Source organism: Vicia villosa, linkage group LG6, assembly GCF_029867415.1.
Source record: "Vicia villosa cultivar HV-30 ecotype Madison, WI linkage group LG6, Vvil1.0, whole genome shotgun sequence".
In the NCBI taxonomy this organism is placed as follows: Eukaryota; Viridiplantae; Streptophyta; class Magnoliopsida; order Fabales; family Fabaceae; genus Vicia; species Vicia villosa.
In genome coordinates, this window is record NC_081185.1 from 66,799,583 (window position 1) to 66,823,827 (window position 24,245).

The following is a 24,245-nucleotide window of genomic DNA, read 5'->3' on the forward strand; positions in this document are numbered from 1 at the left end:
ATTTAGAAATGCATCCTTCAGAAGGTCTAGACTGCTAATCACCTCATGTCTGAAAAGTTCCAGGTAGGTATAGGGTTCAGGTTCAGGCGGATTGAAGGTGAATTTGTAGTCAGGATAGAGAAGACAGTAAGGTTTGGATTTTCTGGTAGGTGTCATACCCCAAATTTGTCCTACCCTTTATTTCTAACTGGCTTATACTTTCCATTTCATCTGCATACCATCATTAGGGCATTTGCATGACTTCGCATTCATTCATTAAATAAAACATGTACAAGCATGGGATCTAAGGTTTCACAATATCCAGAGTCTCTACACTATGCAAATTCATTCACTAGAGGTGTTCATTGTTCATGGATTAAAGTACTCTCTGTATGCTTGGGATTATCATATAAGTCCAAAGGTTTGGGCCTTATGATCATCTGTGGGTTTTACTTGGGCTATTCATCAATTGCGGAGTGGCTTCATTATTGTTGTAATACAATTCCTTCTATTGGGCTTCACTCAAATTCTTTGAATTTGGACACGCCTTACTGATTGGGGATTGATGTTCACACCCTTGTGTTCGATTCTAAGTTTCACTTTGATTAGCTGTGTTGCAAGACATTCGCTTTGGATTTTGTGCAAGATTCTAGTTAAACATGGTGGACTTTGTCCATATTAATAAATTTGAAAAGCATACAAGGAAAACTTTGATTTTTTTTAGTCCAAGCAAACCATGGGAAACTTGCTTTTGGTACAAAGCCCATAGGATGTTGTCATGGGCTTTCATCTTTCATTCAAATTTAGCATGGAGTTCAAATAAATGAAGAGTCGGAATTCAAGTTCTACAAATGAAGAAGATTCTTTTTCATACACAAAATCATCGAATTACATGGATGGTGTCACTTGAAACACAAGAAAAGTCATCACAAGAAAAGTCATCACAAGAAAAGTCATTAAAAGAAAACCCTTTACAAAATTCAGAAACCAATTTCAAAATACAAATACATTCGACCGTTCCAATCCCACCAAAGTATCCTTACATCTTCACAAAATTTAAAGACACAATGTTGGAAGCCTATTCTAAACCATGTCTTTAGTTAAAAACCATCTTCAGTTTCATCATTCCTATCCACACCATGTCATGCCCCTCAATACGCCTTTCAAATCACATCCGAACCTGTCAAAGAAAACAAGAACAGATCTAAATCAAATTCAACAGTCAGTAACTAATTATAGTTACAATCTCAAACCAGTCCCTGCACCTTACCAATACATTCAAACCTACATAAACAGAGTTGCAAGTCACCATACATATACTCATCAATCAAACATTCAAACACAAATAGTTTCACACACCAAAACAGAGGCACCCTCAACACCTGAACATAGTGTAAGTCATGCTTTCATTCGCATCAGTATCACACCATACATCTTTCCAATCAGCATTCCAAAAACAAATAATTGCCTCTGTCCAATACCACATTCATACATTCACGACCTGACACATCCATACAATATCTAAGATATCATTCGACATTTGAGTTTATCACAAAACTAACTCACTAATAGAAATACACACATACAAATAAAGTGCATCAGACACAATTCAAACCAAGTTCATACAAGGGGTCCCATCACGTTAACCATCGCCAATTAACTTCTCCTAACAGATCCCAATCCCTAATGGTTTCTTTCTAACACTTCAAATTTCTAACCAAAAGGAATACAGTTCAGAAATCTTAACATTCAAAAGGAATACAGTTCAGAAAGCTTAGCATTCAAAAGCAGAACTGATTGTAACCAATCTAACAGTATTCCAATTATTCAAAAAACAAAACCATTTCATCATACAGCTAACTGAAACAATCACCTTACCGTACCATTGCTATCAACATGAGGTCGGTTCAGTACGAGTTGAATGAAAGTCAGCTCCAATACCTACAGGGCAAGCACAAGATTGATATCCAGACTTGGTTCATTACCACAAGTTCAGAAGCAAAACAAAATTATTAACTTCCTACCAAACAATTCAACCACAGTAGATTCAGAGCCGCCATACTAAAAGAAAAGAAATAAACGCCACACATCTAGCTCACCACTTGAAAATACCGAGCTCAGAATTCTATATGCTTCATTTCAGCTCATGGAAGACATACGGTTTCAGTTCATAAGTTTGTCCCAAGTCAGCCCTGCATCAACAAGAAGAAACCAACAGGAAAAACTCAGAGTTAGCCACACTAAACAACCTAATCATTTTCAGTTGCAGCTTCACTACTGTTAAGAGAAAGTTCAAATATAGTTTCCAACTGACAAAAACAGAATTACCCCCTAGCCACTTCTCTAACAATTCCCAACTGATTTATAACAGTCCTATAACTAACCAGCTTACCAACAGTAGTTAACTAGCCTCTTTCTATTTTGATTCACTAACAAAATTTCACAAGGTAACTAACTTTGTTACAATTCTAACTTCTTATAACTGAATCCATAACCCCATAACAAGCTCCTAACCGATTCAATCACCACCCTTAATTCTCTCTAACCGAATCTCCAATCCAACGGCTCACAATACTCTTCTCTCTAACTACCTCTCTTCCCTCCACTTCTATATATTCAAAAAAATCTCCACTCATTCACCACCACTTCATCATCTTTCATCCACTTCATCATTCTCTCTCAGATTCTCTATCGACCTTCACCATCACCTTCATCTTCTTCACCTCACTAAAGCTCAGGAAACCATAACCGTCAGAGCTTCATCAATGGAAGCTCTGAACGGTTGAGCTAAACCTTCAACACACTCTCGCTGAATCGTCATCACCATCTCAATTACCCTCAAGAACAACACAACAGTTCACGCAAAACTCAAAACGGTAGAAGAAGGAAGAAGAAGAGAATCATCCAACCGGAAAAACGAAGCAAGAAAAGAAGATCAATGGATGCATAATATTACCTGTAAAGTCGAAGTTCCTCTGGTTTTCTCGTCTTCGTAATCGCCGGTGAAGAGTCACCGGAACTGCTCCGGTAGGTAAGCCTAAACCGTCATTCTGTTGCATAAACCGTTGTATCATCATGATTGTGTGCATCTCATAGTGTCTTTCCCCTCCATCGATTGCACAAAACCGGACGTCGTGATTGTTTAATTTCATTTAGATGTTTAGGTTTTTTGGTTGTTTTGTTGTGGTTTAGATCAGAGAGATTTGAGAGGGGATTCGAAGAGATAAAGCTGAGATTTGAGATGAGGGAGCCGAGGCGAGGTTAATGGTGGGAGAATTTAGAGTTTATGTTTCGCTCCGCCACCGTGAGCGGTTCCCGGCAGGCGGTGCCGCCGCGGCCATATGAACATGAGAAAGCGAAGAAGGTTTGGGTCTGAGGGTGAGGTTTTGGGAGTCACGACATAAAACCTAATTTCACTTTTTTTTATTATTATTTTAATTCTTTTGTTAAGTGAAAAAATAAAAATCTGAATGTGATCCATAGTGTCACTAGGCCTCATACGAATTCTGCATTCACACCCCCCAAGAGGCCCATACGCACCATTTTTGGTGTGCTAAGAAGAACATGAACAAAAACTATATCGGGCCATTCCCTTGGGCCCGGCTAATTACTGCATGTGCACCCTGATTTAACTTGCACCCCCCTGGCTCCATTAAAATGTTTAGATTTTAGGTTCACTTCACAATAGTTTTTTTCTATCATTTTTAAGTTGATAAAAACATGATAAAACCTTTAACATTTTGTTAGATTTTTAGGTGATAATTGGCATAGAAATGTTCATAAAAAATATTAGTTTTAGGCTTATGGTTTTAGTCCCCTTTTGCTTGATTTAGAATTCATTTCTCTCTCACAAAAAACTCGAAAAGATAGTAGTATTTTTTAGTTTGAATTTGCATTAATACTTGAATTGTTTTTGTACTATTTCCATGTTATTTGGTGTATATTTGTTGTGTGATTTTTGTTACTTGTTTTTGGCCATATCTTTGGCCTGTTTTGTTAATACCATCTTAATGCTCCTTTTAGAATCTATCCCATGTTAACATTAGGATTTAGACTTGTATAGACAACTTAGACTAGAATTTAAGATTAGTTCCCTATTGCATTCTTTTTCTTTTCAACTCTTTTAAAATGCTTAATAAAAGGAAGATGCGAATCACATTAAGCAAGTGATAGAGAAATGAGTGGGATTCATTCCCTAATCTATTTCTCAATCGCTTAGTGGCATAGAAACGAGTGGGATTCATTCCTTAATCCGTTTCTCGGTCACTACTTAATGGGAGAGAAACGAGTGGGATTCATTCCCTAATCTGTTTCTCAAACATTAATTAATGGGAGGGAAATGAGTGAGATTCATTCTCTAATCTGTTTCTCAAACATTACATAATGGGATGGAAGCGAGTGGGATTCATTCCCTAATCTGCTTCTCGATCATTATACATTTTATGTGATTCGAATCGTGAAGTAAATTCCCCTTAAAAAACACCAATCAAAAACACTTCAAAACATCTAACAATGGTTCAGACTAAAGCAAAGTAGAGAAAGTGGTGAGTGGCCCGGTATTGGGAACTGTTCACCACTCATCTACGCTAAAAGACACAAACCAATCATTTCTTTTCCTTTTGCCTCGTTGGCACCTAAGGGCAATGTCATTTCCGTTCGTACGCATCGTAGGTCGTCCCTTATGCAAGAACGTGAACGTTGACTCCGCCCAATTAAAAAACACAAAAACAAACAGAAAATCTTTAGCCGAGCTACGGTAACTCTGATTCCTGAAAAGGATACGTAGGCAGCGGGGTAGGGCCCGTGCGAGTAGATTTCTTTCTTTTCCCTACATTTTGCATTCATTCGCATGTAGACATAGACATAGTACACACCCTTTAGATAGAAACAAACATAGGTGGATACCATCGAGTACGATGGGCGTGAGGGGTGCTAGCACCTTCCCCTCGCGTAACCGACTCCCGTACCTTGATTCTCTGGTCGCAAGACCTTGTTCCTTCCTTTGTTAGGTTTTCTGATATTCCTTTCCCTTATGGGATAAATATATTGGTGGCGACTCTGTTCATTTTTCGCGAGCGTGCGACAGCTGGCGACTCTGCTGGGGATGTTGCTAGACCTGTTGCTGGTCCATCCTTAGTGAGTCGATCCTAGCCTGCGTTTGTTTGTTTATTTACTGGGTGTTTATTTGTTTTTATGTCTATACCTTGTATATATGTTTGCATGTTTACTTTTCTGCTTGCATATCATGTTTATTTCTGTTTGCACATCATGCATATGGATTATATTCTGTGTTCCTTGGGGTCTTCTGTTCTGTTTTGCAGGTTGGGTGGGATGTTTTATGAGGTAAAAGGCCCAATACCCAGGCCAGAGTGACACATAGGATACCTAGGACAGAGTGGATAGTCATGACGCCAACAGAATGTCAGGTTCTGTTGATTGCGATCATGAGACCCACGACCAGTCGAGGTTCAAATGAGATACCGTTGTTGGCATGTATTTGCGACAATGATGGTGTTTCAGGAGAACTGATAACGCTGGAAGCCATTGACCTACCTTGACCTAGATTCACCTATGAGTGGGGTGGGATATACATGACAGGTACCGTTGGTGACTATTCTGTTCTGTTGGTGACTATTGGTTTTCCTGGTATTCAAAAAGGTGTCGGACCTTTGATCCTGTGACATTTGACCTGTATCAGTTATTCAGAAGATTGTATAGTGGATACTAAGATTATATGGACCTTGATCCCATGCTTTTGCATTGCATAACATCATTGTTTTATCCATTCCATTTATGAAAGATCCTAAAGTCTATTTCCAAAAAAGAAGGAGAAAAAGAAAAAGGAAATAGAAAAGGAAATAGAAAAGGAAAAAGAAAAGAAAAGATACTCTATACCAAAAAAAGAAGCCTTGATTCCAAAAAGAGATAAAAAAGAAAGAAAATGAAAGATTGTGAAAAGACTTTAGGATCTCTCATAAATGAAACATGCATTCATATTATCATGCATTTCATAGTTCTATCAGAAGCTTATTGGGGTCCTCTTTCAATCCAGATTTCTGCTTCATCAACAAATTTGACTTCCCTACATCCGTATCATACAAGGATTAATCAGAGGATAATCATGGACCGTCTTGAACAAAATCAGGTTGAACTTCGTAAGGACATGGATACTATGGGGGAGAGGATGAACCAACTCTTTGAGACTCTCCATGTTGTTATTCAGGGGCAAGAAGAGCTCAGACAAAGTGTTGCTAAGTTGGCTAATGGTACTCCGACCACTGTTGCTAATGGGGGGTCAAAACCTGTGCCTGTGGAAATTCATAACAAGGAGGATTCACGTCATGAGAAAGATTCTGAACTGGAGGCTTTCAAGTTCCCGATCGAGGAAAATGAGAGAAAATTCCATCTTCTGGAAGAAAGGTTGAATGCTTTAGAAGGTCGAAGCTCCTCCGGTTTAAATGCTATTGATTTGTGCCTAGTGCCTGATATCAAGATTCCTGCTAAATTCAAAGTCCCCAGTTTTGAGAAATACAAGGGTACTACTTGTCCGATGAGTCACATCAAGGCATTCTGTAACAAGATGGCTCCGTATGCAGAAAATGACAAGCTTCTAATGCATTTCTTTCAGGATAGCCTAAGTGGGGCATCTCTTGAATGGTATACACGACTCGAACGAACTCATGTCCGCACATGGGATGAACTAGCAGAGGCTTTTCTCAGACATTACAAGTACAACAGTGACATGGCTCCTACTAGACTACAACTCCAAAGTTTAACTCAGAAAGTTGAGGAGTCTTTTAAAGAGTATGCACAAAGGTGGAGAGAATTAGCTTCCAGAGTCCAACCTCCACTTTTGGAACGAGAGCTTGTAGACATGTTCATGAATACTTTGAAAGATCCTTATCTGAACATGATGGTTGGATGTGCTTCCTCCGAATTCTCAAATTTGGTTGTCGTAGGAGAACGAATTGAAAACGCCTTAAGGGTTGGTAAGATTCAGGATATTGCTTATGTTTCCGAACTCACAGAAGAAGAGAAAAGTGAAATAAATGCAGTTTCTGAGATCGCAGAAGAGGAAATCCCTGCTTATCCTCAAGTTCAGGTTCCTAACTATCAGATGGTACTAGTTTCTCCTGGCCAATATATTCCACAAGCCTTTGCCACCACTATCAATCAACAACCCCAGATGGTCCAACAACAACCGGTTCAGTATCTGCCACAAAAGCAATGTGCTCCACATCAACAAGGTCATCCGAATCAACGCCAACCTAGAAGTAATTTGGAACGAAGAAATGCTCCTTTGGACCAGATTCCTATGACATACAGTAAACTTCTGCCATATCTAGTTCAAAGCTTGTTGGTGACTCCCAAATCTCTGAAGCCTCCACCACAGCCGTTTCCACCTGGGTATGACCCTAATGTGCAATGTGGGTATCACGCTGGATCAGCAGGGCACTCAACTGAGGACTGCAATGCTTTCAAAGCCAAAGTACAACAGTTGATTGATGGGAGGCATATAACCCTTCAAGAAGGAAACATATGGGTGAATGGAATTCCTTTGCTCGAATAAATGCCTAGATTTCAGAAAGTCTCCAGAATCAACAAATTCTTTCCTCACAACATATAGCTTTTCTAAGTTTGACGGCCATGCAAGGTTCCTCCATGTTTGATGGTGATTACCACTCTAGCAACTATGCTTGGGGCTCCCGCACGAGGGATAAGCAAGACGTACTCTTATCTTGAGCATTGCATCACTCGCGTTGCTCGAATCCCTAAAGCAAGGCAAAAGTTTACAACTCTTGGGTGACTTCGTTGGAGTTTTCTTTGGAGGTAATCCGAAGTGTTTGGAAAGAACCGCGAAAAGTATTCAAGATCAACAAGTCCAGACGGAGTCAAGCCTCCTCAACTATGGCAGTCATCAATTCATTCCTGCATTTTCATTTGTAATTTTCCTTGTTTTGTTAATTGTTTCTTCCATGTAAAACCTGTTTGTTTTAATAAAAATAAAAATGCTCTGCATATGCTAGTTTCGAATCAATCCGTTCGTGTTCACTCATATCTTTCTGTCTATCGATATCAAACTCTGGTTTAAGCAAAAAAATATCAAAAGGAGAATGATGAAAAAATAATAATTGCAAAAATCTTTAATCATGTGCTTTTGAATAAAACCCCGCTGAGGATGTACAGGCATTGTTTCAAATCCCCAAACACTGGAGATATAAGGGAGATAGACCCTCGTTAACCCCTTTGAGCCTTGAAGTAGGAGTTTCTTTTCTATACCAAAGAAAAAACCCTCACATTTAACCCAGGGGCAGGGTAGCGTTCAATTAATCTGATCGAGCAATCAAAATTCATCAGGAGTGTCCGTCCAAGGATACAACAATGGTTATCTTTCAAAAGATTGAGAAAATAGATACCACAATGGTAACCCCTCATCAACCAAAGAATGAGGCAGTCACAATCACCTCCCGCAAATCAAAAATTCAGGATTACACGACTTGTTCAAAAAAAAAAAAGAAAGAAAGCCCGCTAAGTCAACAACTTGAAAACAAGTGACTTAGGCAAAAATTAGGGCATCCCGCTGGACTCCAAAATAAAATTCAAAAGAATTCGTCCAGGCAAAAGTTAGGGAAACAAAAAAGGAAATGCAAAGCAAAAGCGAAAAGCAAGGATTATAAAATAAAGATCCTCATCAAAAGAACAAAGTCGTGTGATCAGGCACCAAAAAAGAAAGTGAGTGACTGCCATGTCCGAGAAGACTTCATTGATTCCTCAATCATCTCAAACTCCTCTTGAAGGATGAACGCTCGTATCAGGTTAAGTTGAACTTAGGACTGAAGAACATCGCGAAGAATGGGTGGGTTAGGTTAGACTTTGAGCCTTAAATCCTTTCTTTTTAAAACCGTGAACCAGGCCACGTTACAACCCTTAAAAGACCTAATTGAAGCAGGGTTTATTTCAAAAGCAATTTATGTAAAACTGACTCCTAGATGTGTGCTTACCATTCATGTTGGTATCGATATGACAAATAATTCAAACACTGAATGTCACAACTTTGTTTTAATAACTTTGATTTCGAAGCTAGCATAAGCATTGCATTAGGATTATCATCTTCAAAACAAATATCTTTTACTTGTGAATAAAGACTTGACATCAAGGAAGACCAAACAATGAATAACTGCAGAAAAAGTTGATCGATTCCATGAGCCATTCACTTTAAAGGCTGACTAGTCCAAGGGGCAAGTTGTGTGTGAAAACTCTGTCAACTGAAGCATCCATTCACTGTTGGTCAATCTGAGGCAATTGAATCAAGGTTCGACCTCCCAAATTCAGCATATCTGGGGCAATCAAGTCGAGGAATCTCTTTTGAGTTCAACCAATCTGGGGCAGTTACGTCGAGATTTGATAAATCTCTCCAAGGATCCTGTGGGGCAAATTCCTTTGTAGTTCACCAAGCTTGGGGCACAATCCTATGAGTTTTATTGCATTCTCCCCAATCATAGGAGTTTATTTCTCCTAGAATCATGGTTTCTCCCCAAGCACATGAGTTTATTTCTCATGAGAGTTGTTCCACTTCCCCAACCGGGTCTCCTTATTGGATTTCTCATCCCCACCATGGTGAATCGAGGGAATCTCCTCAAGCTCACCATCCCAAAGCAATTCAAGGTGTAGGGAAAGTCAGACGAAGTCACTTCCTCCCCAACAAAGCTATATTTCAACCCTCAATGCAGTTTCCAATGATCTTTGGTACTGCAGGGTTTCCAACACCGATCCATATTAGTAGCTCAAGACAACAAGCAACGGACCCCAATGATCCTCCTCCTTTATCACTAATGCCTTTATTTGGCACTTTGCATATAGTTTTCATTGCATATAACATTGCATCCTCAAAAGCGTAGCATATCCATCAAAGTGGATCATTACGCCATAGAAAATTCAAACATGCATACAAAGCATAAGCCAGATAAGACAAATTATCACTCAATCAAGACGACGGTACTTCCCCACATAAAAAGTTGTCCTTACAAACTCCGATTGATATCTGCTACTACATCACAAATCTCCTCAAACCCCAGTTCCCGTCCTGGTAATCATTCCTCAAAGTTCAATTCCCGCCTTGGCAAACTTTTTCAAAGTCCAGTTCTCGCCCTGGCAAACTTTTTCAAAGTCCAGTTCTCGCCCTGGCAAAACTTTTTCAAAGTCCAGTTCTCGCCCTGGCAAACTTTTTCAAAGTCCAGTTCTCGCCCTGGCAAACTTTCTCAAAGTCCAGTTCTCGCCCTGGCAAACTTTTTCAAAGTCCAGTTCTCGCCCTGGCAAACTTTTTCAAAGTCCAGTTCTCGCCCTGGCAAACTTTTTCAAAGCCCAATTCTCGCCTTGGCAAACCTTTTTCAAAGTCCAGTCCTCGCCCTGGCAAATCATTTCCATCATTTTCAGTCCTCGTCTGATATCTTATGGTGAAGTCAGTTCTCGCCTGACAACCACCATTCATCCATAATTTCTTACCGTAAAACCAATTCTCAATCCCCAGCAAGTCATTATTCTCTTTCCCCATTCAACCATAACATCCATAAATCATTCCACCAGAAAAACAAAAATTTCTCTTTCCCCAGCAGATATCAAAAACAAATAATAATGATAACATTTACACCATCTTCTCTTCAGGACAAATTTCTGGTACTTTGATATTTAATCTTCTTCTACCTCGAATGTTCGAAAGGCTGACGCCAATCTCACCTTCAGGTTTAAGACGATTAAATAGGGGCAGCTGTCATACCCCAAATTTGTCCTACCCTTTATTTCTAACTGGCTTATACTTTCCATTTCATCTGCATACCATCATTAGGGCATTTGCATGACTTCGCATTCATTCATTAAATAAAACATGTACAAGCATGGGATCTAAGGTTTCACAATATCCAGAGTCTCTACACTATGCAAATTCATTCACTAGAGGTGTTCATTGTTCATGGATTAAAGTACTCTCTGTATGCTTGGGATTATCATATAAGTCCAAAGGTTTGGGCCTTATGATCATCTGTGGGTTTTACTTGGGCTATTCATCAATTGCGGAGTGGCTTCATTATTGTTGTAATACAATTCCTTCTATTGGGCTTCACTCAAATTCTTTGAATTTGGACACGCCTTACTGATTGGGGATTGATGTTCACACCCTTGTGTTCGATTCTAAGTTTCACTTTGATTAGCTGTGTTGCAAGACATTCGCTTTGGATTTTGTGCAAGATTCTAGTTAAACATGGTGGACTTTGTCCATATTAATAAATTTGAAAAGCATACAAGGAAAACTTTGATTTTTTTTAGTCCAAGCAAACCATGGGAAACTTGCTTTTGGTACAAAGCCCATAGGATGTTGTCATGGGCTTTCATCTTTCATTCAAATTTAGCATGGAGTTCAAATAAATGAAGAGTCGGAATTCAAGTTCTACAAATGAAGAAGATTCTTTTTCATACACAAAATCATCGAATTACATGGATGGTGTCACTTGAAACACAAGAAAAGTCATCACAAGAAAAGTCATCACAAGAAAAGTCATTAAAAGAAAACCCTTTACAAAATTCAGAAACCAATTTCAAAATACAAATACATTCGACCGTTCCAATCCCACCAAAGTATCCTTACATCTTCACAAAATTTAAAGACACAATGTTGGAAGCCTATTCTAAACCATGTCTTTAGTTAAAAACCATCTTCAGTTTCATCATTCCTATCCACACCATGTCATGCCCCTCAATACGCCTTTCAAATCACATCCGAACCTGTCAAAGAAAACAAGAACAGATCTAAATCAAATTCAACAGTCAGTAACTAATTATAGTTACAATCTCAAACCAGTCCCTGCACCTTACCAATACATTCAAACCTACATAAACAGAGTTGCAAGTCACCATACATATACTCATCAATCAAACATTCAAACACAAATAGTTTCACACACCAAAACAGAGGCACCCTCAACACCTGAACATAGTGTAAGTCCTGCTTTCATTCGCATCAGTATCACACCATACATCTTTCCAATCAGCATTCCAAAAACAAATAATTGCCTCTGTCCAATACCACATTCATACATTCACGACCTGACACATCCATACAATATCTAAGATATCATTCGACATTTGAGTTTATCACAAAACTAACTCACTAATAGAAATACACACATACAAATAAAGTGCATCAGACACAATTCAAACCAAGTTCATACAAGGGGTCCCATCACGTTAACCATCGCCAATTAACTTCTCCTAACAGATCCCAATCCCTAATGGTTTCTTTCTAACACTTCAAATTTCTAACCAAAAGGAATACAGTTCAGAAAGCTTAACATTCAAAAGGAATACAGTTCAGAAAGCTTAGCATTCAAAAGCAGAACTGATTGTAACCAATCTAACAGTATTCCAATTATTCAAAAAACAAAACCATTTCATCATACAGCTAACTGAAACAATCACCTTACCGTACCATTGCTATCAACATGAGGTCGGTTCAGTACGAGTTGAATGAAAGTCAGCTCCAATACCTACAGGGCAAGCACAAGATTGATATCCAGACTTGGTTCATTACCACAAGTTCAGAAGCAAAACAAAATTATTAACTTCCTACCAAACAATTCAACCACAGTAGATTCAGAGCCGCCATACTAAAAGAAAAGAAATAAACGCCACACATCTAGCTCACCACTTGAAAATACCGAGCTCGGAATTCTATATGCTTCATTTCAGCTCATGGAAGACATACGGTTTCAGTTCATAAGTTTGTCCCAAGTCAGCCCTGCATCAACAAGAAGAAACCAACAGGAAAAACTCAGAGTTAGCCACACTAAACAACCTAATCATTTTCAGTTGCAGCTTCACTACTGTTAAGAGAAAGTTCAAATATAGTTTCCAACTGACAAAAACAGAATTACCCCCTAGCCACTTCTCTAACAATTCCCAACTGATTTATAACAGTCCTATAACTAACCAGCTTACCAACAGTAGTTAACTAGCCTCTTTCTATTTTGATTCACTAACAAAATTTCACAAGGTAACTAACTTTGTTACAATTCTAACTTCTTATAACTGAATCCATAACCCCATAACAAGCTCCTAACCGATTCAATCACCACCCTTAATTCTCTCTAACCGAATCTCCAATCCAACGGCTCACAATACTCTTCTCTCTAACTACCTCTCTTCCCTCCACTTCTATATATTCAAAAAAATCTCCACTCATTCACCACCACTTCATCATCTTTCATCCACTTCATCATTCTCTCTCAGATTCTCTATCGACCTTCACCATCACCTTCATCTTCTTCACCTCACTAAAGCTCAGGAAACCATAACCGTCAGAGCTTCATCAATGGAAGCTCTGAACGGTTGAGCTAAACCTTCAACACACTCTCGCTGAATCGTCATCACCATCTCAATTACCCTCAAGAACAACACAACAGTTCACGCAAAACTCAAAACGGTAGAAGAAGGAAGAAGAAGAGAATCATCCAACCGGAAAAACGAAGCAAGAAAAGAAGATCAATGGATGCATAATATTACCTGTAAAGTCGAAGTTCCTCTGGTTTTCTCGTCTTCGTAATCGCCGGTGAAGAGTCACCGGAACTGCTCCGGTAGGTAAGCCTAAACCGTCATTCTGTTGCATAAACCGTTGTATCATCATGATTGTGTGCATCTCATAGTGTCTTTCCCCTCCATCGATTGCACAAAACCGGACGTCGTGATTGTTTAATTTCATTTAGATGTTTAGGTTTTTTGGTTGTTTTGTTGTGGTTTAGATCAGAGAGATTTGAGAGGGGATTCGAAGAGATAAAGCTGAGATTTGAGATGAGGGAGCCGAGGCGAGGTTAATGGTGGGAGAATTTAGAGTTTATGTTTCGCTCCGCCACCGTGAGCGGTTCCCGGCAGGCGGTGCCGCCGCGGCCATATGAACATGAGAAAGCGAAGAAGGTTTGGGTCTGAGGGTGAGGTTTTGGGAGTCACGACATAAAACCTAATTTCACTTTTTTTTTATTATTATTTTAATTCTTTTGTTAAGTGAAAAAATAAAAATCTGAATGTGATCCATAGTGTCACTAGGCCTCATACGAATTCTGCATTCACACCCCCCAAGAGGCCCATACGCACCATTTTTGGTGTGCTAAGAAGAACATGAACAAAAACTATATCGGGCCATTCCCTTGGGCCCGGCTAATTACTGCATGTGCACCCTGATTTAACTTGCACCCCCCTGGCTCCATTAAAATGTTTAGATTTTAGGTTCACTTCACAATAGTTTTTTTCTATCATTTTTAAGTTGATAAAAATATGATAAAACCTTTAACATTTTGTTAGATTTTTAGGTGATAATTGGCATAGAAATGTTCATAAAAAATATTAGTTTTAGGCTTATGGTTTTAGTCCCCTTTTGCTTGATTTAGAATTCATTTCTCTCTCACAAAAAACTCGAAAAGATAGTAGTATTTTTTAGTTTGAATTTGCATTAATACTTGAATTTTTTTTGTACTATTTCCATGTTATTTGGTGTATATTTGTTGTGTGATTTTTGTTACTTGTTTTTGGCCATATCTTTGGCCTGTTTTGTTAATACCATCTTAATGCTCCTTTTAGAATCTATCCCATGTTAACATTAGGATTTAGACTTGTATAGACAACTTAGACTAGAATTTAAGATTAGTTCCCTATTGCATTCTTTTTCTTTTCAACTCTTTTAAAATGCTTAATAAAAGGAAGATGCGAATCACATTAAGCAAGTGATAGAGAAATGAGTGGGATTCATTCCCTAATCTATTTCTCAATCGCTTAGTGGCATAGAAACGAGTGGGATTCATTCCTTAATCCGTTTCTCGGTCACTACTTAATGGGAGAGAAACGAGTGGGATTCATTCCCTAATCTGTTTCTCAAACATTAATTAATGGGAGGGAAATGAGTGAGATTCATTCTCTAATCTGTTTCTCAAACATTACATAATGGGATGGAAGCGAGTGGGATTCATTCCCTAATCTGCTTCTCGATCATTATACATTTTATGTGATTCGAATCGTGAAGTAAATTCCCCTTAAAAAACACCAATCAAAAACACTTCAAAACATCTAACAATGGTTCAGACTAAAGCAAAGTAGAGAAAGTGGTGAGTGGCCCGGTATTGGGAACTGTTCACCACTCATCTACGCTAAAAGACACAAACCAATCATTTCTTTTCCTTTTGCCTCGTTGGCACCTAAGGGCAATGTCATTTCCGTTCGTACGCATCGTAGGTCGTCCCTTATGCAAGAACGTGAACGTTGACTCCGCCCAATTAAAAAACACAAAAACAAACAGAAAATCTTTAGCCGAGCTACGGTAACTCTGATTCCTGAAAAGGATACGTAGGCAGCGGGGTAGGGCCCGTGCGAGTAGATTTCTTTCTTTTCCCTACATTTTGCATTCATTCGCATGTAGACATAGACATAGTACACACCCTTTAGATAGAAACAAACATAGGTGGATACCATCGAGTACGATGGGCGTGAGGGGTGCTAGCACCTTCCCCTCGCGTAACCGACTCCCGTACCTTGATTCTCTGGTCGCAAGACCTTGTTCCTTCCTTTGTTAGGTTTTCTGATATTCCTTTCCCTTATGGGATAAATATATTGGTGGCGACTCTGTTCATTTTTCGCGAGCGTGCGACAGTAGGTAAGGGATGGGATATAGAAGGTAGAGGTGCGGTGGATGAGGAAGAAGGGATATCTGAGAGAATGATTGATGAGGGTGGAATATCAGAAGGGATGGATTGAGAAGAGGGTGAAGTATTTGTAAAGGGAATTGGTGAGAAGGATTTATCAAAAGGAGTTGGGGGAAGAATACTTAAAGGTGTGGGGTTTAGAATGGGAGAGGATAAGGATGATGGAGAAGGATTTGGTAAGGTGAAGTTTACTTTTGGTTCAGAAGGAGGTGATTGGGGAGAAGGTTTAGGGACAGAAGGAGGTGGAGTAAAAACCTTTCTGGAGATTTGTACAGAAGAAGAAGATCTTGTTCTGCGAAAGGAATCTCTGATCCTTTTATCTCTTCGTTCTTCAGAGTCCACCTTGTCAGGATCATAGGTGACCCTCAACTTCTTGGCTTTCTCAGCCTCATCTTCTTGGGCTTTTCTTTTTAGCCTAGCCTTTAGTTCCTTCTGATCCTTCTTCAGAAGATCAGCCTTGGACGGAAGTAATCTGCCACGGATCCTAGCAGGATCAATATCTGATTGCTTCCTAACACAATCTTCCAGGTAAGACTTGACAACCTGATGCAGTTCTTCTTGAAACAGGGAGGCAAAACCTTCAGCAACAACTCTTCTTGAGAGAATGTCAGGAAAACTTGGGCACACAGAAGGTACATTTTTAATGAGTTCTAATCTGAACAAATCCACACCATTAAAAATGGGACCTTGAACTACTCCAAGCAAATGGGATGCATTGAGTTTTCTGATGGAGTCCAGCACTTTGCTTTCAGTAAGAATGTCTGAAATCATTCTTCCAAACGGAATAGTCGTTCTTGAAAGATGAGGGTACTTCGCCCTTTCCTCTTCTCTTGACTCAAGGATTGAAGTCTTTAGATTCTCAAACAGAATGTGAGAGATGTTGATCTCAGTCTTTTTGCCAATGCAGAAAAGAGTGTGCTTGTGATCTGGACTGATGTAAGAAGAGGAGAGCATCCTTTTTCTGTGGTGAAGAGAACCCAGAATAATCTCAGCCCATACTCTATAAAATGGCCTCAAGGTGCCTGTGTTATTAGAGTCAATCCCAGAAGACTTAGAGATTTGTTTTTCAACTATTGACCAATCAACAGATGTATGTCGAAAACCAGACCAACCTTCTTCATCATTCAGATTGTATAGCTTCCTGATCAGTTTTTCAGAGATAACCACTTCATGCCCTAGCACGAATGAAATGATGGCCGTTGGAGTAACCGTTGCATGTATCCAGAAATCCTTCACAAGATCAGGATAAATTGGACCAACCAATCTATTGAGATACTTGGACCATCCTTGCTCAAGGATTCTTGCATCACACTTAAAGCCATTCGCTTTAAGATTGTTGAAGTCCACAGCAGTTTCACATAAAACCTCCAAGTCCTTCGTGGGTATCAAGCAAGTTTTCAAAGGAGCATATTCATAATTTCGTAGAAGGATTTGTGAAGAAGTAAGTCTTTCTTTTGAGGAAGATGAACAAGAGGAAGAGTTCATGATGATAATGCTTTGAGATCAAATCAGAAAACTAGGGTTTGAAGAGAAATGCAACGAAGTGAATGCACAAAATAGAGAGAAAGAGAGAAAAAGAGGGAATGAAGATGAAGCGGGTTATTTAAAAGATTTAAGAAGAAATCATTATGCATTTAATGAGAAATGACATTAGGAGAGAGAACACAGTAAATGAAATGATTTAATACAGTTACCTAGGTCGGCGTCTTTTCAACTGCACGCTTTGTACTAACCGTACAGACACGTGTTCACCATAAGATAATAGATGACAGCTGTAAATTTCAGAATAGACTTTACGCCTTCAGATTCAGATCACTGCTTCTGATCTGATCAAGTTTCTCTTCTGGAAACATTCCTTCTGAAGTGTGCTGATATAAATCTGAATGATCTTCTGATCCATTACTTCTGATATACACAGCTTCTGGAGGTTCACTTCTTTGTTCTGCAGCTTCTGATAAGACAAAACTGTATCTGCAGAAATTCTTAAGCGCTTTGTTTCATTAGAAACAAGTTTATCATCAAACCAGATATTTATTGATTCGTCCACAATCAATGTTTCAATATTGTATATTCTGTAGCATTTAGAGCATTCAGAATAATCAAGAACGAAACATCAATGCTTTAGAGACAAACAAAACAGATGGTTCCAAGACTAATAAACTTTCTTTTCTGATTTCCTACGAACATAGTTTCTTCAACAGATTTAAGAACCAGAACTTGGAAGACAATCTTTCTTCCCTTCAAGTGTTGAGACCAACTTGAGTCCAGGAGACATGTCATGTTGACTTTTATCTTCTTTGTCGCCAAGAGAATCTGCAAAAGAAATAGTCTTTTTCTTTGGTACCCACATTTTCTTGGGTCCTTTCTTGTTAGATTTTCTCAAGTTCTGATTGAACTTGGGTTTAACATTGTAAGCAATAGGAGGAACAGCATGATAATTTTTAATGTGAGTTTCATGATATTTCCTAGGTTGTGTCACATGCTTTTTGGTGTGTGTTATGTGAAAACTTTGAGCATGTGAAGTGTGCCTAATATCATGGGAGTGGCCATACTTGAACTGATCATACAATGGCTTGTATGTGAATTTCATTTCATCAACGGGTTCAAGTTTGTATGGGGTTTCACCCTCAAAACCAATGCCGACTCTTTTGTTTCCAGACACAGCATATATCATAGAAGCTAGCTGACTTCTGCCAATACTTCTAGATAAGAACTTCCTGAAACTTAAATCATATTCTTTCAGAATATGGTTTAGACTAGGAGTGGATTTTTCTGAATCAGAAGGAGATCCAACATTATTGGATAATTTTAAAAGTTTTTCTTTTAATTCAGAATTCTCCAACTCAAGCTTCTTTGTTTCAAATTCAAATAGCTTTTTCAGCTTTTTGTATTTGAGACTGATCTGAGACTTGAGTTCCAGAAGTTCAGTTAGACCGGAAACTAACTCATCTCTAGTAAGTTCAGAAAATACCTCTTCAGAATCTGATTCTGATATAGATTCTGATCCGTCATCTTCTGTCGCCATCAGCGCACAGTTGGCCTGCTCATCTTCAGAGTCTGAATCATCTTCTGACTCATCCTAGGTTGCCATAAGACCTTTCTTCTTATGAAACTTCTTCTTGGGATTTTCCTTCTGAAGTTTTGGACATTCATTCTTGAAGTGTCCAGGCTCATTGCATTCATAGCACATGACCTTCTTCTTGTCAAATCTTCTGTCATCAGAAGATTCTCCACGTTCAAATTTCTTTGAACTTCTGAAGCCTCTGAACTTCCTTTGCTTGGTCTTCCAGAGTTGATTTAGCCTTCTGGAGATCAGGGACAGTTCATCTTTTTCTTCAGATTCTGATTCTTCAGGATCTTCTTCTCTAGCCTGAAAAGCGTTAGTGCATTTCTTGATATTGGATTTTAATGCAATAGACTTACCTTTCTTTTGAGGCTCATTTGCGTCCAGCTCTATTTCATGGCTTCTCAAGGCACTGATAAGCTCTTCCAGAGAAACTTCATTCAGATTCTTTGCAATCTTGAATGCAGTCACCATAGGACCCCATCTTCTGGGTAAGCTTCTGATGATCTTCTTTACGTGATCAGCCTTGGTGTATCCCTTGTCAAGAACTCTCAATCCAGCAGTAAGAGTTTGAAATCTTGAAAACATCTTTTCAATGTCTTCATCATCCTCCATCTTGAAGGCTTCATACTTCTGGATTAAAGCTAGAGCTTTAGTCTCCTTGACTTGAGCATTTCCTTCATGAGTCATTTTCAAGGACTCATATATGTCATAGGCCGTTTCCCTGTTAGATATCTTCTCATACTCAGCATGAGAGATAGCATTCAGCAAAACAGTTCTGCATTTATGATGATTCCTGAAAAGCTTCTTCTGATCATCATTCATTTCTTGCCTTGTCAGCTTTACGCCTCTGGCATTTACTGGATGTTTGTAACCATCCATCAGAAGATCCCATAGATCACCATCTAGACCAAGAAAGTAACTTTCCAGTTTATCTTTCCAGTATTCAAAGTTTTCACCATCAAATACCGGCGGTCTAGTATAACCATTGTTACCGTTGTATTGCTCAGCAGAGCCAGATGTAGATGCAGGTGTAGACTTAGAAAGGGGGGGTTTGAATAAGTGTATCTTTAAAAACTTGACAGATAAAAATAAATTGCACAGATATTTTTATCCTGGTTCGTTGTTAACTAAACTACTCCAGTCCACCCCCGCAGAGATGATTTACCTCAACTGAGGATTTAATCCACTAATCGCACGGATTACAATGGTTCTCCACTTAGTCAGCAACTAAGTCTTCCAGAGTCTTCTGATCACACACTGATCACTCCAGGAACAACTGCTTAGATACCCTCTAAGACTTTTCTAGAGTATACTGATCCACACGATCACTCTAGTTACAACCTGCTTAGATAACCTCTAAGACTTCCTAGAGTATTCTGATCCACACGATCACTCTAGTTCCTTACAACTTAATGTAATCAATTCTAAGAGTATTACAAATGCTTCTTAAAAGCTATAATCACAAACTGTGATATTTCTCTTAACGTTTAAGCTTAATCTCACTAATATATTACAACAGCAATGTAGTGAGCTTTGATGAAGATGAAGATTCTGAGTTTTGATTTGAACAGAGTTTCAGCAAGTTAATAGGCGTTGTTTTGTTCAGAATCGTTAAAATCATTAACCTTGCTTCTCATCAGAACTTCATATTTATAGGCGTTGGAGAAGATGACCGTTGAGTGCATTTAATGCTTTGCGTGTTCCGTACAGCATCGCATTTAATGTTATACGCTTTTGTCAACTACCTCGAGCCTTGTTCACGCTGTGTCTACTGACGTAGCCTTTAGTAGCTTTTAACGTTCCTTTTGTCAGTCAGCGTAGCTTGCCACTTGTACTTTCTTCTGATCTGATGTTTGTGAATACAACGTTTGAATATCATCAGAGTCAAACAGCTTGGTGCAAAGCATCTTCTGATCTTCTGACCTTGAAGTGCTTCTGAGCGTGATACCATCAGAACTTCAGTGCTTCTGTTCTCTTGTTCTTCTGATGCTTTCCATAGACCCATGTTCTGATTCTGCTTCGACCATCTTCTGATGTCTTGCCAGACCATGTTCTGATGTTGCATGCTGAACCCTTTGAGACAAAGCTTCTGATCTCTGAATTATGCATACTCTTTATATATTTCCTGAAAAGGAAATTGCATTGGATTAGAGTACCATATTATCTTAAGCAAAATTCATTTTATTGTTATCATCAAAACTAAGATAATTGATCAGAACCAATCTTGTTCTAACAATCGTTGTTTTTGAAAGACCATAAATGGCTAAACATATGGAAGACATAAAGCAATAAACAAATAATATTTAATGGAAATCAAATAGAACATGCAAATTTAAGACTTGTCATTCAACCAAACAAGTCTTCATGGAACCACTAAACAAGTCTCCAGCTAACTTGTTAAGAATTTGTGGCTCTCTTTAAACAACCACATGACATTGTAGAGAATTATGTTTCGTAGAGACCATAATTTGATGCACTCAATAAGCTTGTAATTTTTTATGCAGCTTAGGAGCCAAACACGTTATCTGTCATACCATATTTCCTCTCTCTAATAAAAAATAAAACACCCCAATGTTAAATAAATAATACATACATTGTAAGCTATAATGGTTATTATATCAATACATTTGAGAAATATCAATACATATGATATGATGGTTATTATATCAATACATTTTTCCTGCTTCCAGCATTATTATGATACATTTGAAACACTATCCATATATTTGAAACAATCTAAATAGGATATGTTATTTTGCACTTCGTGGTGACTGGTACAATTGGTTTCTATGCATGTTTCTGGAACTGTTGCATGCTATACTTATTGTTGTTGCATGCATTAACTAGTTTATGATGATACATTAACATGCAATAGTTGTTGTTGTTGTTGCATGCTATAGCTGTTCCGAAACACTGAAGATATATTTTGATCTGAAACAGTGAAGAAAAAAATATATATCCAACCTTGCACATGAACTTGCAAGCTATAGTGGTAGTGTGAGTGGAAAAACATTTAAGCAGGCTATTTCATCTATATAGGAGTCCCACATTGTTTGGTAGTACAAAAATATTAGTCTTTATAAGTCAATCACTCATATGGGCATTTGAATTGAAAATAGGATGACAGGAAATGGGTCAAAAGCCTAATATGTTTGACAATAAATTTTTGTTTAAATAATATCTTAATTTAAAAATAAAACGAAAATTATAAATAAATAATTCATGGGGATTAAAAATTTAATTAAAAAAACAAAATATTCACTTGGATTAAAAAATTAATTAAAAAATAAACAAATACCACGTGGATTGCCACATATGCGGTTAAAGAGAATCTTTGTTGCAATGTGGCAGGCAGGGGGCATATTGAAAGAATATGAATATTACAAGGTTTGTTTTAAAAAAAACTTTACGAGGGGCTAAAACCTAAACTTGCTAACATTACAGGGGGGTTTGTATATTTAACCCTATTTATTTTGGTTATGTCTCAGTGATTTATGCAGGTCAAGAAGATTTAATCTGGAACAAGGAAATCAAATCTCCACCTGAATTAAAGTTTCTAAAATTGGATGATTGAGATAATATTTGTTTCAAGATTCAAAAATATTTCTCTACAGATTTGTTGCAACTCTCAGCTTGTGGATCAAATAAAGTTTTTCGAAGCCCATGGATTGTTGAAGACGATTTAAAGAGATCCCTAGACCTAATGTAACCAAGTCTTTCACAATTTTAAAATTATAGGAAGGTTAAAAATCTTAGGTTTTGAGAGTCTCTCTTGTGTTTTAAGTCACCCACGTATCTTTTGATACTGTGTGGTAGACTGTTTGTTGCTTGACTGTTTGTCAAGTTGTTGTTCTCACTCTTAAATATTTTAAGCGTTGAGTTGAGCATTGTTCTTGGTTGAAGCTTTTAAGCAAAAATAAGTATTTTGTATTTGAAGTTTAATCTTTTAAATTGGGTTGTTTTTTATACAGTCACTGTGATTGGGACTGGTAGATATCACTGAGGTGATTTAGGAAGTGAGATGGCGATTTCTCATATCTAGATGTCGATTTCTAGGTAGAAGTGGTACTGGGTAGTGATTAGGAGAGAAGTTGTAAATTGTGACTGTTTAGACTTTGAACCAATATTGCTAATAGTGGATTTCCTTCCTAGCTTGGTAGCCCCCAAAGTAGGTGATGTTGCACCGAATTGGGTTAATATTTCTCTGTGTTGTTTATCATTATGTAATTTTTAATTAAGTATCAATTTCAGTCTGATATGTCTAGTCGTTTTCCAAATGTCGTAACATCTGTCTTGACATCATGTGAGACAGCTGTGTTAGCATGTGTTGTTCCTGTACCAGAAATTTCACATATGAAGTAATTGAAGAGATCTAGAAGTTGAAACAATATAATTTTCCTTGAAAGAAACTTTGGTTTTCTTAACTTTTCGACATGCATCACTATATTCGTCTATAACGAATTTTATCTTGGGCAAACCAACAACAAGATCATGATTTACTAGTTTATTCAAATGATCCATATGAATCTAAGAAATTATTTTATGACACAAGCATGCATCATTGTTATTGTTGACCATAAGACGTTTTGGTTTTAAAGACATATTATCCAAAGATATCATGAATATATTATTGATTCTTTTTCCAACAAGATTGATTTCGAAAGATATTTCATCTTCTTTGATGCATGCATCTATATTAAAGTTGAGTTTTAGGCCTTTATGACATAATTTGCCTAGGATTAGCAAGTTATACTTAAACCATCAACATATAGCACATCATCAATAATGGTAGAGGGTGGCGTACATACTTTGCCAATACCAATAATCTCCCCCTTATTGTTGTCTCCTTAAGTGACAAACCCTTTAGACTTTAAGGTCATCGATGAGAATTATTATTTATCATATATTTAGAGCATTCACTATCAAGGTACCACATATTGATTGTGGTTTTCAAGCATTCCTACAAAATAAATTAAACTTTGTTAGATACTGTTGATTCTAAACAAGATTTTAGGATAACAAATGATATAGAAAAATCATGTTATATCTTTTATATCTAATATTATAAGACAGATTCATTAAAGTCTTCATTACTTAAGAAAGTCAAAGCAGAACATGTTTTGAACATGTATGAACTAAAAATATCAAATGAACTAGAGGACTCAAGTGTGCCAGAAACATCTAGAGGATTCATATACACTAAAAGACAAAAGTCAACATTCAGAGTACAAACACATGATAACAACTATACACATATGATGTCAGCATTGCATACTTAGCGTGATATAATATGATTCACAAAACTAAAGCTAAAGGAATCAACCATGGAAAATAGAACTAAAAGACTCACCCGACTAAAAGACAAAATACTCAGTTTCCAAGTACATATGATGCTAGCTCTGCACCATTGATTAGACATAAAGCTTATGGATGAATCAAATCAAACTTTCATCATTATTAAAATA

General features: G+C 37.8%; 2 long non-coding RNA genes across 3 annotated transcripts; both read right to left on the bottom strand.

The window, feature by feature from the left end:
- Positions 1 to 926: 926 nt before the first annotated feature.
- Positions 927 to 2,074, bottom strand: LOC131611608 (uncharacterized). The gene is made up of 3 exons (XR_009287046.1): positions 2,004 to 2,074; positions 1,863 to 1,920; positions 927 to 1,159 (listed from the first exon to the last, which is right to left on the bottom strand). It is a non-coding gene; the product is annotated as an uncharacterized LOC131611608 (long non-coding RNA).
- A 9,447-nt stretch (positions 2,075 to 11,521) lies between these two features.
- On the bottom strand, positions 11,522 to 12,776 carry LOC131611609 (uncharacterized). 2 transcript variants are annotated; one of them, XR_009287047.1, is made up of 3 exons: positions 12,674 to 12,776; positions 12,458 to 12,515; positions 11,522 to 11,754 (listed from the first exon to the last, which is right to left on the bottom strand). It is a non-coding gene; the product is annotated as an uncharacterized LOC131611609 (long non-coding RNA). The 2 variants fall into 2 exon arrangements; XR_009287048.1 differs by having other exon boundaries at positions 12,448 to 12,515.
- Between the last annotated feature and the right edge of the window lie 11,469 nt (positions 12,777 to 24,245).